Source organism: Lissotriton helveticus, chromosome 8, assembly GCF_964261635.1.
Source record: "Lissotriton helveticus chromosome 8, aLisHel1.1, whole genome shotgun sequence".
Classification (NCBI taxonomy): domain Eukaryota; kingdom Metazoa; phylum Chordata; class Amphibia; order Caudata; family Salamandridae; genus Lissotriton; species Lissotriton helveticus.
In genome coordinates, this window is record NC_136069.1 from 1,603,698,467 (window position 1) to 1,603,709,853 (window position 11,387).

The 11,387-nt window shown below is 57.1% G+C and overlaps 1 protein-coding gene across 2 annotated transcripts in view; it reads right to left on the bottom strand.

Moving 5' to 3' along the window:
- The window catches only part of LOC144773560 (rho-related GTP-binding protein RhoG), a 90,159-nt gene extending 87,952 nt beyond the window's left edge, over positions 1-2,207 (bottom strand). The window contains exons 1-2 of one of the 2 annotated variants that reach the window (XM_078658659.1): positions 1,919-2,207; positions 1,038-1,647 (exon numbers count right to left, since the gene is read on the bottom strand). The gene's annotated coding sequence lies outside the window, so the exon portion shown is untranslated. Of the gene's footprint in view, positions 1-1,037 lie in introns of both variants that reach the window. The other variant, XM_078658660.1, reaches the window with a different exon arrangement.
- Between the last annotated feature and the right edge of the window lie 9,180 nt (positions 2,208-11,387).

The window sequence follows — 11,387 nt, forward strand, 5'->3', positions numbered from 1 at the left end:
ATGGTATAGTATACATTTAATGGGGCAGGGCCGCCTCTTGGCAGCATGGTGTGCTATACATTTAATGGGACAGTGTGCCTCTTCTCAGCAGGGTATTGAATTGAAATTGAATTGAATTGAATTGAAAATTAATTTGTAATGCGCAGAACAATAACCCGAAGGTATCTTCGGGTACACTATACGTTTAATAGGACAGTGACATCTCTTCTCAGCATGGTATAGTATACATTTAATGGGGCAGGGCCGCCTCTTGGCAGCATGGTGTGCTATACATTTAATGGGACAGTGTGCCTCTTCTCAGCAGGGTGCACTATACGTTTAATAGGACAGTGACATCTCTTCTCAGCATGGTATAGTATACATTTAATGGGGCAGGGCCGCCTCTTGGCAGCATGGTGTGCTATACATTTAATGGGACAGTGCTGCCTCTTGTCAGCAGGGTGCACTATACGTTTAATAGGACAGTGACATCTCTTCTCAGCATGGTATAGTATACATTTAATGGGGCAGGGCCGCCTCTTCTCGGCAGGGTGTGCCATCCTTTCATCGCGACATAAAACTTTATAAATAAATAATACTTCCAATGGGACAGTGCTGATACTTCACATTCATTCACCCACCTCCCCTTAAAGCAAGCTCATGGCAGCATACACCGCCCGCGGTGCGAGAGGCTGGAACCGGGGGCTCGTTCAGGCGCCCCCAGCGCCTCCAAACTCTGGGCGTCGCCTCTAGGAGCTCGGGCGCCACACCCAGCGGCCTGCCAGGGCGGCGGCAGCAGCGGGCGCTGTCAGAGCTGCGCTTCCGCTCGGATCCGCTACTCGGGGCCTGAAGCCAAAGAGACGGTCCCAGCACCGAGCTCACTTCTCACCCCTCCCGGCCCAGCCCCGCGCCCGACCCCCTCCAGCCCCCCCCCCCCCCCCCCACCCCACCTCCCACCACCACAGGCGCACCCCGGAACTTTCACGGCGCCCCCTCTTTCCGATTAAAGTTTTGCCAATGATGGGACAGTGCCCTGTCCCAAAGCGACCTTCACTTACCTCTCATATCTCTCGCGCTCCTTGGAGGGGCGAAGTGCCGGTCTCTGTGCAGCCCCCTGCTGCAGCTCCTCAGCTGCTGCAAGTCCCAGCTGTGCTGCAGCTCTCTTTCTGTTGCAGACGCTGTCTCTGCTGCAGGTTTTCGTCTTTCCTGCAGTTTCCTGCTCCGGGTCTCTCCTGCAGGTCCCGCCTGGGCTGCAGATGTCTCCTGTGCTGCACTTTATGTCTCCTGTGCTGCGGTTGTCTCCTGTGCTCCGCTGCTGTTCCCCCCTCGGCTGTGGTCTGTGCTGCAGGTCTCCCCTGGGCTGCAGACGTCTCCTGTGCTGCCCTCCTCTTCTCCGCACCGGGTCTGTGCTGCAGGTCCCGCCTGTGCTGCGGTTGTCTCCTGTGCTGCACTCCTGTTCCCCGCTCGGCTCTGGGTCTGTGCTGCAGGTCTCCCCTGGACTGCAGACGTCTCCTGTGCTGCACTCTTCCCCGCTCCGGGTCTGTGCTGCAGGTCCCGCCTGGACTGAAGATGTCTCCTGTGCTGCACTTTATGTCTCCTGTGCTGCGGTTGTCTCCTGTGCTCCGCTGCTGTTCCCCCCTCGGCTGTGGTCTGTGCTGCAGGTCTCCCCTGGGCTGCAGACGTCTCCTGTGCTGCCCTCCTCTTCTCCGCACCGGGTCTGTGCTGCAGGTCCCGCCTGTGCTGCGGTTGTCTCCTGTGCTGCACTCCTGTTCCCCGCTCGGCTCTGGGTCTGTGCTGCAGGTCTCCCCTGGACTGCAGACGTCTCCTGTGCTGCACTCTTCCCCGCTCCGGGTCTGTGCTGCAGGTCCCGCCTGGACTGAAGATGTCTCCTGTGCTGCACTTTATGTCTCCTGTGCTGCACAGCACTCCTCTTCCCCGCTCCGGGTCTGTGCTGAAGGTCCCGCCTGTGCTGCGGGTGTCTCCTGTGCTGCGCTCCTGTTCCCCGTCTGTGCTGCGGCTCTGCTCTCGGCTCCGGGCGGCGCTCTTCTGGTCCTCGGCAGGCTGGGCCAGGACTCCCCCGGTGCCCCCACCCCCAGAAGGAGGAAGTGAGAAGCGAGGAGGAAGTCTGCTGAGAAGCGCCCCGGCCGGCCCCGGCGGCAGCAACAGAGACGAGAGTGTGACCCGCTGAAGGAGGAAGTGCCGGAGCTGCTGCCTCGGGCCTGGGGAGGGGGCAGGGATCTGTCGTGACTGGGGAGGGACCAGAGATGAGTCCTGCCCGAGGAGGGGGCAGATATCAGTCGTGACTGGGCCTGGGCAGGGGGCAGAGATGAGTCCTGCCGAGGAGGGGGCAGAGATCTGTCGTGACTGGGAGTGGGCAGAGACCAGTCGTGATTGGGAAGGGGGCAGAGATGAGTCCTGCCCGAGGAGGGGGCAGAGATGAGTCGTGACTGGGAGGGGCAGAGATGAGTCTTGACTGGGGAGAGGGCAGAGATGAGTCCTGCCCGAGGAGGGGGCAGAGATCAGTCGTGGCTGGGCCTGGAGAGGGGGGCAGAGATGAGTCGTGACTGGGAGGGGGGCAGAGATGAGTCGTGACTGGGGAGGGGACAGAGACCAGTCGTGACTGGGAACGGGGTAGAGATGAGTCCTGCCCAAGGAGGGGGCAGAGATGAGTCGTGACTGGGAGGGTCAGAGATGAGTCGTGACTGGGTGGGGGACAGAGACCAGTCGTGACTGGGGAGGGGGCAGAGATGAGTCGTGACTGGGAGGGGCAGAGATGAGTCGTGACTGGGGAGGGGGCAGAGATGAGTCGTGACTGGGAGGGGCAGAGATGAGTCGTGACTGGGAGGGGCAGAGTTGAGTCCTGCCCGAGGAGGGGGCAGAGATCAGTCGTGACTGGGGAGGGGGCAGAGATGAGTCGTGACTGGGAGGGCCAGAGATGAGTCCTGCCCGAGGAGGGGGCAGAGATCAGTCGTGACTGGGGAGGGGGCAGAGATGAGTCCTGCCCGAGGAGGGGGCAGAGATGAGTCGTGACTGGGAGGGGCAGAGATGAGTCTTGACTGAGGAGGGGGCAGAGATGAGTCGTGACTGGGTGGGGCAGAGATGAGTCCTGCCCGAGGAGGGGGCAGAGATCAGTCGTGACTGGGCCTGGAGAGGGGGCAGAGATCAGTTGTGACTGGGAGGGGCAGAGATGAGTCCTGCCCAAGGAGGGGGCAGAGATCAGTCGTGACTGGGGAGGGAGCAGAGATCAGTCGTGACTGGGAGGGGGCAGAGATTAGTCCTGCCTGAGGAGGGGGCAGAGATCAGTCGTGACTGGGCCTGGGCAGGGGGCAGAGATCAGTCGTGACTGGGCCTGGAGAGGGGGCAGAGATCAGTCGTGACTGGGAGGGGCAGAGATGAGTCCTGCCCGAGGAGGGGGCAGAGATCAGTCGTGGCTGGGCCTGGAGAGGGGGGCAGAGATGAGTCGTGACTGGGAGGGGGGCAGAGATGAGTCGTGACTGGGGAGGGGACAGAGACCAGTCGTGACTGGGAACGGGGCAGAGATGAGTCCTGCCCAAGGAGGGGGCAGAGATGAGTCGTGACTGGGAGGGGCAGAGATGAGTCGTCACTGGGTGGGGGACAGAGACCAGTCGTGACTGGGGAGGGGGCAGAGATGAGTCGTGACTGGGAAGGGCAGAGATGAGTCGTGACTGGGGAGGGGGCAGAGATGAGTCGTGACTGGGAGGGGCAGAGATGAGTCGTGACTGGGAGGGGCAGAGTTGAGTCCTGCCCGAGGAGGGGGCAGAGATCAGTCGTGACTGGGGAGGGGGCAGAGATGAGTCGTGACTGGGAGGGCCAGAGATGAGTCCTGCCCGAGGAGGGGGCAGAGATCAGTCGTGACTGGGGAGGGGGCAGAGATGAGTCCTGCCCGAGGAGGGGGCAGAGATGAGTCGTGACTGGGAGGGGCAGAGATGAGTCTTGACTGAGGAGGGGGCAGAGATGAGTCGTGACTGGGTGGGGCAGAGATGAGTCCTGCCCGAGGAGGGGGCAGAGATCATTCGTGACTGGGCCTGGAGAGGGGGCAGAGATCAGTTGTGACTGGGAGGGGCAGAGATGAGTCCTGCCCAAGGAGGGGGCAGAGATCAGTCGTGACTGGGGAGGGAGCAGAGATCAGTCGTGACTGGGAGGGGGCAGAGATTAGTCTTGCCTGAGGAGGGGGCAGAGATCAGTCGTGACTGGGCCTGGGCAGGGGGCAGAGATCAGTCGTGACTGGGCCTGGAGAGGGGGCAGAGATCAGTCGTGACTGGGAGGGGCAGAGATGAGTCCTGCCCGAGGAGGGGGCAGAGATGAGTCCTGCCCGAGGAGGGGGCAGAGATCAGTCGTGACTGGGAGGGGCAGAGATGAGTCGTATCCGAGGAGGGGGCAGAGATCAGTCGTGACTGTGGAGGGGTGTTAGACCTGTCAGCCCTAGGGTGGCCTTTCCCTATTCTTTTTTCGCCCTTGCCTCATTTTTCCCACCTCCTTTTTAGGTCTCGTGGCGTTATCTGCGTGAAGCGCGGTCTCGCCAGAGACCTATAGTGAGCGACTCAGCTTTCCAGGAGATAGGACCTGGCCACACGCATTTTCAAACGTTGATCGGAGCGGGCCGCGCGCGCGAGAACGCGCACACTGTGGCCATCTCCTGTCTCCTTGGAAGCTCCAACACACACACAGCCACACACCCCCTGCTTTCACACACGCATGCGCACACACAGAGACACACACACGAGCGCACATACACGCACGCACACATACATACTCAGAGACACCCCCCCACACATACACACGCGCGCACACACACACACACGAGTGCACCAAGCCCCCCCCCAGCCACCCCCCCTACAACTAAGGCCCACTTACCGCCACTCCGGACATCTGCAGCCTCTGTGGGGCTCTCCCTCGGGCATGGGAGCCCCGCATCACCACTGCTCCTCCAGGCACTCTGAGACCATTCCCCCCGCGACCGGGCTGAAAAACACTCATCACAGAGGACGAGCGACGAAGAACCAATCACAGCACTGGAAGAGACAAAGACCATTTGCACATGCGCACTGGACCCATCGCGAGCACGGCTTAGCGGAGACAGTTTCTCTTGCACATGTGCACTGTCACCCACCCAGCAATGCAGGGCGCAAAGAACTGCTTAGTTTTACCAAGGAATGAAAAAAAAATAATCAATTTCGTGACAAATTCAAAGTGGTGACTTATGTATCGCAAAAAGAAACCGAGATGAAAACACGGGTGAAATCCTGACAAGCATGGGTGAGCTTTGAAGCCAACGTCTGGGCGCTTCAGTACATTTGCAATGCAACACGTCTCGTTTTTTTTTTGCTAGTTTAAAATGGTTTGCCGCTTATGTTGTTGCCTTGTGTTTAAATGTGAGCTCTCGCGACGAAGTTGTAAACCTGATTGATTTATTGTCGGTGTCGGAAGTTTTTTACACGTCACTGTTTGTCTTTGAAGTGATTTGCGGCCTTTGAGACTCGCCCGGGCCCCCAGACCTGCATCTCCTGGCCCCCGGCCTCTGCAGACAGTTCACAGGGGCGCCTTTGTCTCTCAACAATAGCCCCAGAAGGAGCCCCTGTAGGTGATGTCTCTTGGTGAGGTGGCCCCCCCCCCATCCGTGTCTTGAGTGGTGCAGACGGGTGAGGCGTGGGGGTCTGGAGCTGTGGGCTCCTGTGGGGGTAGTGTGCAGGGCTGCGCAGGGTTCAGCTGCTAATCCCAGGTGCTGAGCCAAGGTAGATCCCATCTGATACCGGCTGCACCAACGCTCGGTGTCTCGCCTTTGATCTTGTGCACATCTTTGCCTGAACACTCCGGCCCTAGGGGTGTAAGGGACTCCAATGAATGCTTCAGCTTTTACACCCGAGTCCGTCGTGTTTTATTCCCCTGATGAAGTGACGCAGGGAGACAGCGCACCGTGTCATCTGTGGCGCCTTCAACCTCATGCTGTGGCCCTAGCGGGCGCCTTGCAAGGTACCTTTTTATATAGTGCCTCACTTCTGTTTCAAAGCACTGTAAGAAATAGCTGTTGTCATGACACCCTTTAATATTGCTCAAATGGGCCTCGGACACAATAAATTCTATTTGGATTTTCAGGGGTTCATGCATTCATTGAAATCAGCGCCGTGTTGTAGTTTCCGTCTCCATCAATAGCGTGCGCTGTAATGCTGCGCTGTAATGCGGGTGCGCTGTGATGCTGGTGCACATGCTTGTGCGCTGTAATGCAGGTGCGCTGTAATGCAGGTGCGCTGTAATGCGGGCGCGCTGTAATGCTGGCGCGCTGTAATGCTGGCGCACTGTTATGCTGGCGCGCTGTAATGCTGGTGCGCTGTCCGGGCAGTGACTGCCCCCCCCGGGCCCATAGAGTGTGTGAAGCGCCCTCAGAAGTCTGCCGGGTCCTGGGCTCTGCTTTCATCACCGTCCAGAGCTACCAGCAGATATGCTGACGTGCAAGAGATGTACGAAAGTGCACCCCCATTTCAACCCCCATAAACCCCAAGGTGGAATGGGCACGCACAGGCAGGTGCCACATTTCATCCACCTGACAGGCGCTGTGAGGCCCCAGTGTAGTGGTGTGCAGTGGCCGTGTGTAATCGGGTGCAGGAAGGTTCTCTTTTCTAATTTTGAGTTGCCTTCTCCAGGCGGGTCGTGCACAGAACAGATGTTTAAAGGCTGGGCGCGCGGGATGACGTCCCCTGACTCGCTTGGGGCCCCTGAGCTCGCATGGGGCCCCTGGGTGTCCCTGGGCATCCCCATGTTATTAAACAACACTGCCTTTGGTCTGGGCCCCTTTGGGTGAGAATGGCCTTCAGTGTCGGGATTCTTGGAGCCATTACTGGACTGTGTTGTGTCATCTGACTGCTTCAGAGTGGGCTGCGGGAGATGGCTTACGTTACTAGAGCGTATAGATGCTATACATACGATACCTGTGCAGGCATTGAAACGGAATGCAACTCATTTTGAAAGTTCGTGGTTTTTCACAGAAATTGACATGAATCGAGCTCTCCTGGGCCCACTATGGACACCACTCTTTGTTAGAGAGCCCTCAAGTGTTTTTGCTTAGATAAACCAGAAGTGTCCAGGGCTTCATATATATTTTTTTCAGGATATCTTCTTTGTGTCTACATTTTGTATTGTATTATATATGCTGTTAATTTGAAAATGAGTAATAAGAAAAAGGAAAACACATATTTTCCCTGATCAGAAAATTGCGAATCCGTTTGTATTTATTGGTGCAAACGAGACACGTCCGGGATGAAGGGCCCCTAATAACGTGTAAATAAAAGGGAACAATACTTTGTCTAAATGTGCTTGTTTTAAACTTAATCTTGGAACCATTAAAGGCAGATTTGAGAAACGTAGCAGTTCATGTGACTACTAATATTAGTCGAATAAATATATAAGAAGAGAGCGGCGTTACTAAGACGAGTGAGAAATGATTTGAGAATTCAGTGGCGTCATCCATGTTCAGGGTAGTGATGTCACAGCCGAAGCATCTTCTGTTCCTGTCGACTTCCATACTTCCAGGGCACAGAGCGTACTCCCTTAGTGCTAAACAATGCATCACCACTCAACCCAAAGTCAGGGCAGTGCCTGAAAAACGTCTCCATGGAACAACTCGGGCTCTGACCTATGAGAAAACGGCAAAGGACCCCAGAGAGCTGCCATATGGGTGACGGGTAGCTTGGCCTGTAAACATATACATAACACCACCAGCCATCAGTGCACCCTTTCAACAGGCACACACACACCAACAGCCATCAGAGCACGCTTTCACCAGGCACACACACACCACCAGCCGTCGGTGCACGCTTTCACCAGGCACACACACACCAACAGCCATCAGAGCACGCTTTCACCACGCACACACATAGACCAGCCGTCGGTGCACGCTTTCACCAGGCACACACACACCACCAGCCGTCAGTGCACGCTTTCACCAGGCACACACACACCACCAGCCGTCAGTGCACGCTTTCAACAGGCACACACCACCAGCCATCAGTGCACGCTTTCACCAGGCACATACAACACCAGCCATCAGTGCACGCTTCCACCAGGCACACACACACCACCAGCCATCAGTGCACGCTTCCACCAGGAACACACACCACCTGCCGTCAGTGCAGGTATCAGAGCGCTTTAAATCAGCATGCTAATAACAAACAAGACTAGCACTCTACCAACTTTGCTTACAATAAGCAACAGCTAACCATTCACAAACAATGTTTATATACCAATTGCAAATTTAAAAAAAATTAATGCAACGCTTAGTCATTTACAATGCCAGTAACTCAAACTTTAATGCTGCGAGACCTATTGCATTGTAAATGCTTGTTTTTTGTTGGCCCTTAGGTCTCCGGGCACCTTTCTATGGCCAATCCATGTTAAGGTGCAGGTGCTCTCTACTTCAAATATGGCTGACACTGGCCCCTGCTACTGCAGCGTGGTCTTTTTCTAGTAGCACCCTAGTTGCCAGGAGCTGGCTGGGACCCCAAACATTGTTGCAATGCCAGCCTGCCATCGCCTGCCCATAGATAGAGTGGGGAAGCTCCTGGAACCTTCCAGAAGAGAGGCGGAGCCTATTTTTGCCGCCTTAGAGAGTGGTCACCTGACCTGGCCGTATATAAGGAAGGGAGGGAGACTTTTTTTAGTCAGTTGGGGCATCACTGACCTGGGGGACCCACGCAGGAGATTTAGGCGGTAGGGCCCAGTCAGGGGCCTATGCCACTGGGAGTGACAGGGCTTAGGTGCTGCCTTCCAAGTAGAGTGAGGAAACCTGAGCTAGCCCACTGATCTGGCCCGGCGGGAGGGGAACCCAGGGACCATCTGAAGTGACCTGCTGACAAGCCTTCAACTCACCCCCCCCCCCTCTCAAGAAACCAAGAATGTGCAACCAATGGGCGCCAGAACCAACAAGCGCCAAGAAGAGCTTACCTGCGCTAAACCAGGACTATTGGGGGATCAACCAGGTACTGGACTGCCTGCCAAGCGCTCTACCATCTCTGCGCTAACGCCCCCCCCCTGACTTAACTGCCTTCCTGCTATCTTGCCATTGCTGTGGGGCCTGTCCTGCCTCATTGCCAGAGTTAACCCCCCCCCAGCGCTCTACTTCTATGCCCGTGAGCAGCGCTGCATCTGCTGACCTGCCTGAGGCGCTTCCTCTGCCCCGAGCGCCGGACCGTAAAAGCCTGTCCCGGCTCGTAGCACTGTGCCTTCAGTGCGCTGTGGTACCCCACTGTGAGCCCTACTGTCCAATTTCACCGCTGCGGCCCGGGGGTGCGCTGGCGCTACATCGCGCCACCTAGGAGCCTCCTGACCCTACCTTCGCGCCGCGGCCCCAGCGCCACCTGTGGAGACCTTCACTGCCCGCTGCATCACCCCGGCGGCCCTCGCGTGACAGGAGAGGACAGCTGTTACTTCAACCTAGGCCGTTAGGCCGGGGACACCCGTCGCCACCTCCCAGCCGCTGCACGTCAACGCGGCGGGCCCGCCGCCTGAGGAGAGCGCTTGGGAGTCCCCAAAGGCCGCGTTAGGCCCAGAGGCTGCATACTCGCCTCACGTGACGGGGGTGCCCGGCCGTGTCATCGGCCACGCCCCCGCCGCCTGTGCCCTGTGATTGGAGGAGAGGCTGTGACACCCCGCAGGCCACGCTGCCATTGGCGGCCGCGGGCGCGCCTCTCCTCTGCCTGCTGTAATTGGTCCTCGGGCCCGGGTATGGCTGGGAGAAGCCCGGGCCCGTTCTGCTGCTGCCTCTTTGATCGCTGTGCCCCAGACTGGTTCCGAGGCCCGGGACCTGTCCCCCTAGCGGCGCGCGGACCGCCTGGGCAACGGAGCCCCACTTGCCTGCGCTGGCCCCCTGAGGCTGGCCGAGTTCATGGCAAGGGCCCCCAGAAGGGGGCCGAAGAACGAAGTAAACCCCCCGGGGAGGCCCCAAACTCGCCCCTCTCTGAGGGAATATTGTGACTGGGCCCCGTTGGTCCGGACTGACTCAGAACGGTCCTCTGAACTGGGCCAGAGTCCTATGAGGCCTTTGGAGGCCTGACTGCTAATACAGGTTAACCCCCGGCTGGACAGTGGGTGTTCATTGGCTTCTGCCAGGCCGTGATGAGGGGAATGGTTATACCTACCAGGTTATTAGTGCACTGTTTATTATAGCCTTACTAAATTGCTCATGTTGCTAGTGCACTGTTGAATACTGCCTTAATGAACTGCTTCTGTGACTGTAGGCACTGTTTAATATTGCTTAACTGAAATCTTTTACCCAGGCTGGAGGCAATGTGTAGACTTACCTGGTGCCTTGTTCTCTTCGCCTAATGAAATGGTTATTCTTCCATAGGAAAACGTTGGTTAATTACCTACCAGAAAATGATGAGATGTTCCATGCTGGTTTAATGAAATGCTGGGGTTTGTTACACTGAAATGCTTATTAGGAGGTAATGAAAAGCTAAGCTTTTATTGAGATGTGCTGCATTGGTGAATTGCTTCCTTTACTCTACCCCAAGGAAATGTGTCGATGAAATGCTTTTACGAGAATATTGAACCCTTTGCTTCCCCTCCATGAAACGTGCCAACAAGTGATTGCTACTTTGAACATTGATTGCCTTAATTTAAAGTCTATATAAAATCAATTGTGTTGAATCAAAAACCTCTCTGGTGTGGACTCAGTCTTTGCGTGTGCCTTACTGTCTCAGTGTGTGTGTGTGTGTGCTGTGTAGTCACTTAACACCTGAGCCTACCTGCTCGTGCCAGGCTACCCCCGGCGAACTGGTGACCCCAGTTTCTACAAGGGGGCAGAGATGAGTCCTGCCCGAGGAGGGGGCCGAGATCAGTCGTGACTGGGCATGGATAGGGGGCAGAGATCAGTCGTGACTGGGAGGGGCAGAGATGAGTCCTGCCCGAGGAGGGGGCAGAGATCAGTCGTGATTGGGGAGGGGGCAGAGATGAGTCATGACTGGGAGGGGGCAGAGATGAGTCCTGCCTGAGGAGGGGGCAGAGATCAGTCATGACTGGGGCGGGGGCAGAGATCAGTGGTGACTGGGAGGGGGCAGAGATGAGTCATGACTGAGCCTGGAGAGGGGGCAGAGATGAGTCGTGACTGGGGAGGGGGCAGAGATGAGTCATGACCGGGAGGGGCAGAGACGAGTCCTGCCCGAGGAGGTGGCAGAGATCAGTCGTGACTGGGCCTGGAGAGGGGGCAGAGATCAGTCGTGATTGGGAGGGGCAGAGATGAGTCGTGACTGGGAGGGGCAGAGATGAGTCCTGCTAAGGAGGGGGCAGAGATCAGTCGTGACTGGGGATGGGGCAGAGATGAGTCGTGACTGGAAAGGGCAGAGATGAGTCCTGCCGAGGAGGAGGCAGAGATCAGTCGTGACTGGGCCTGGATAGGG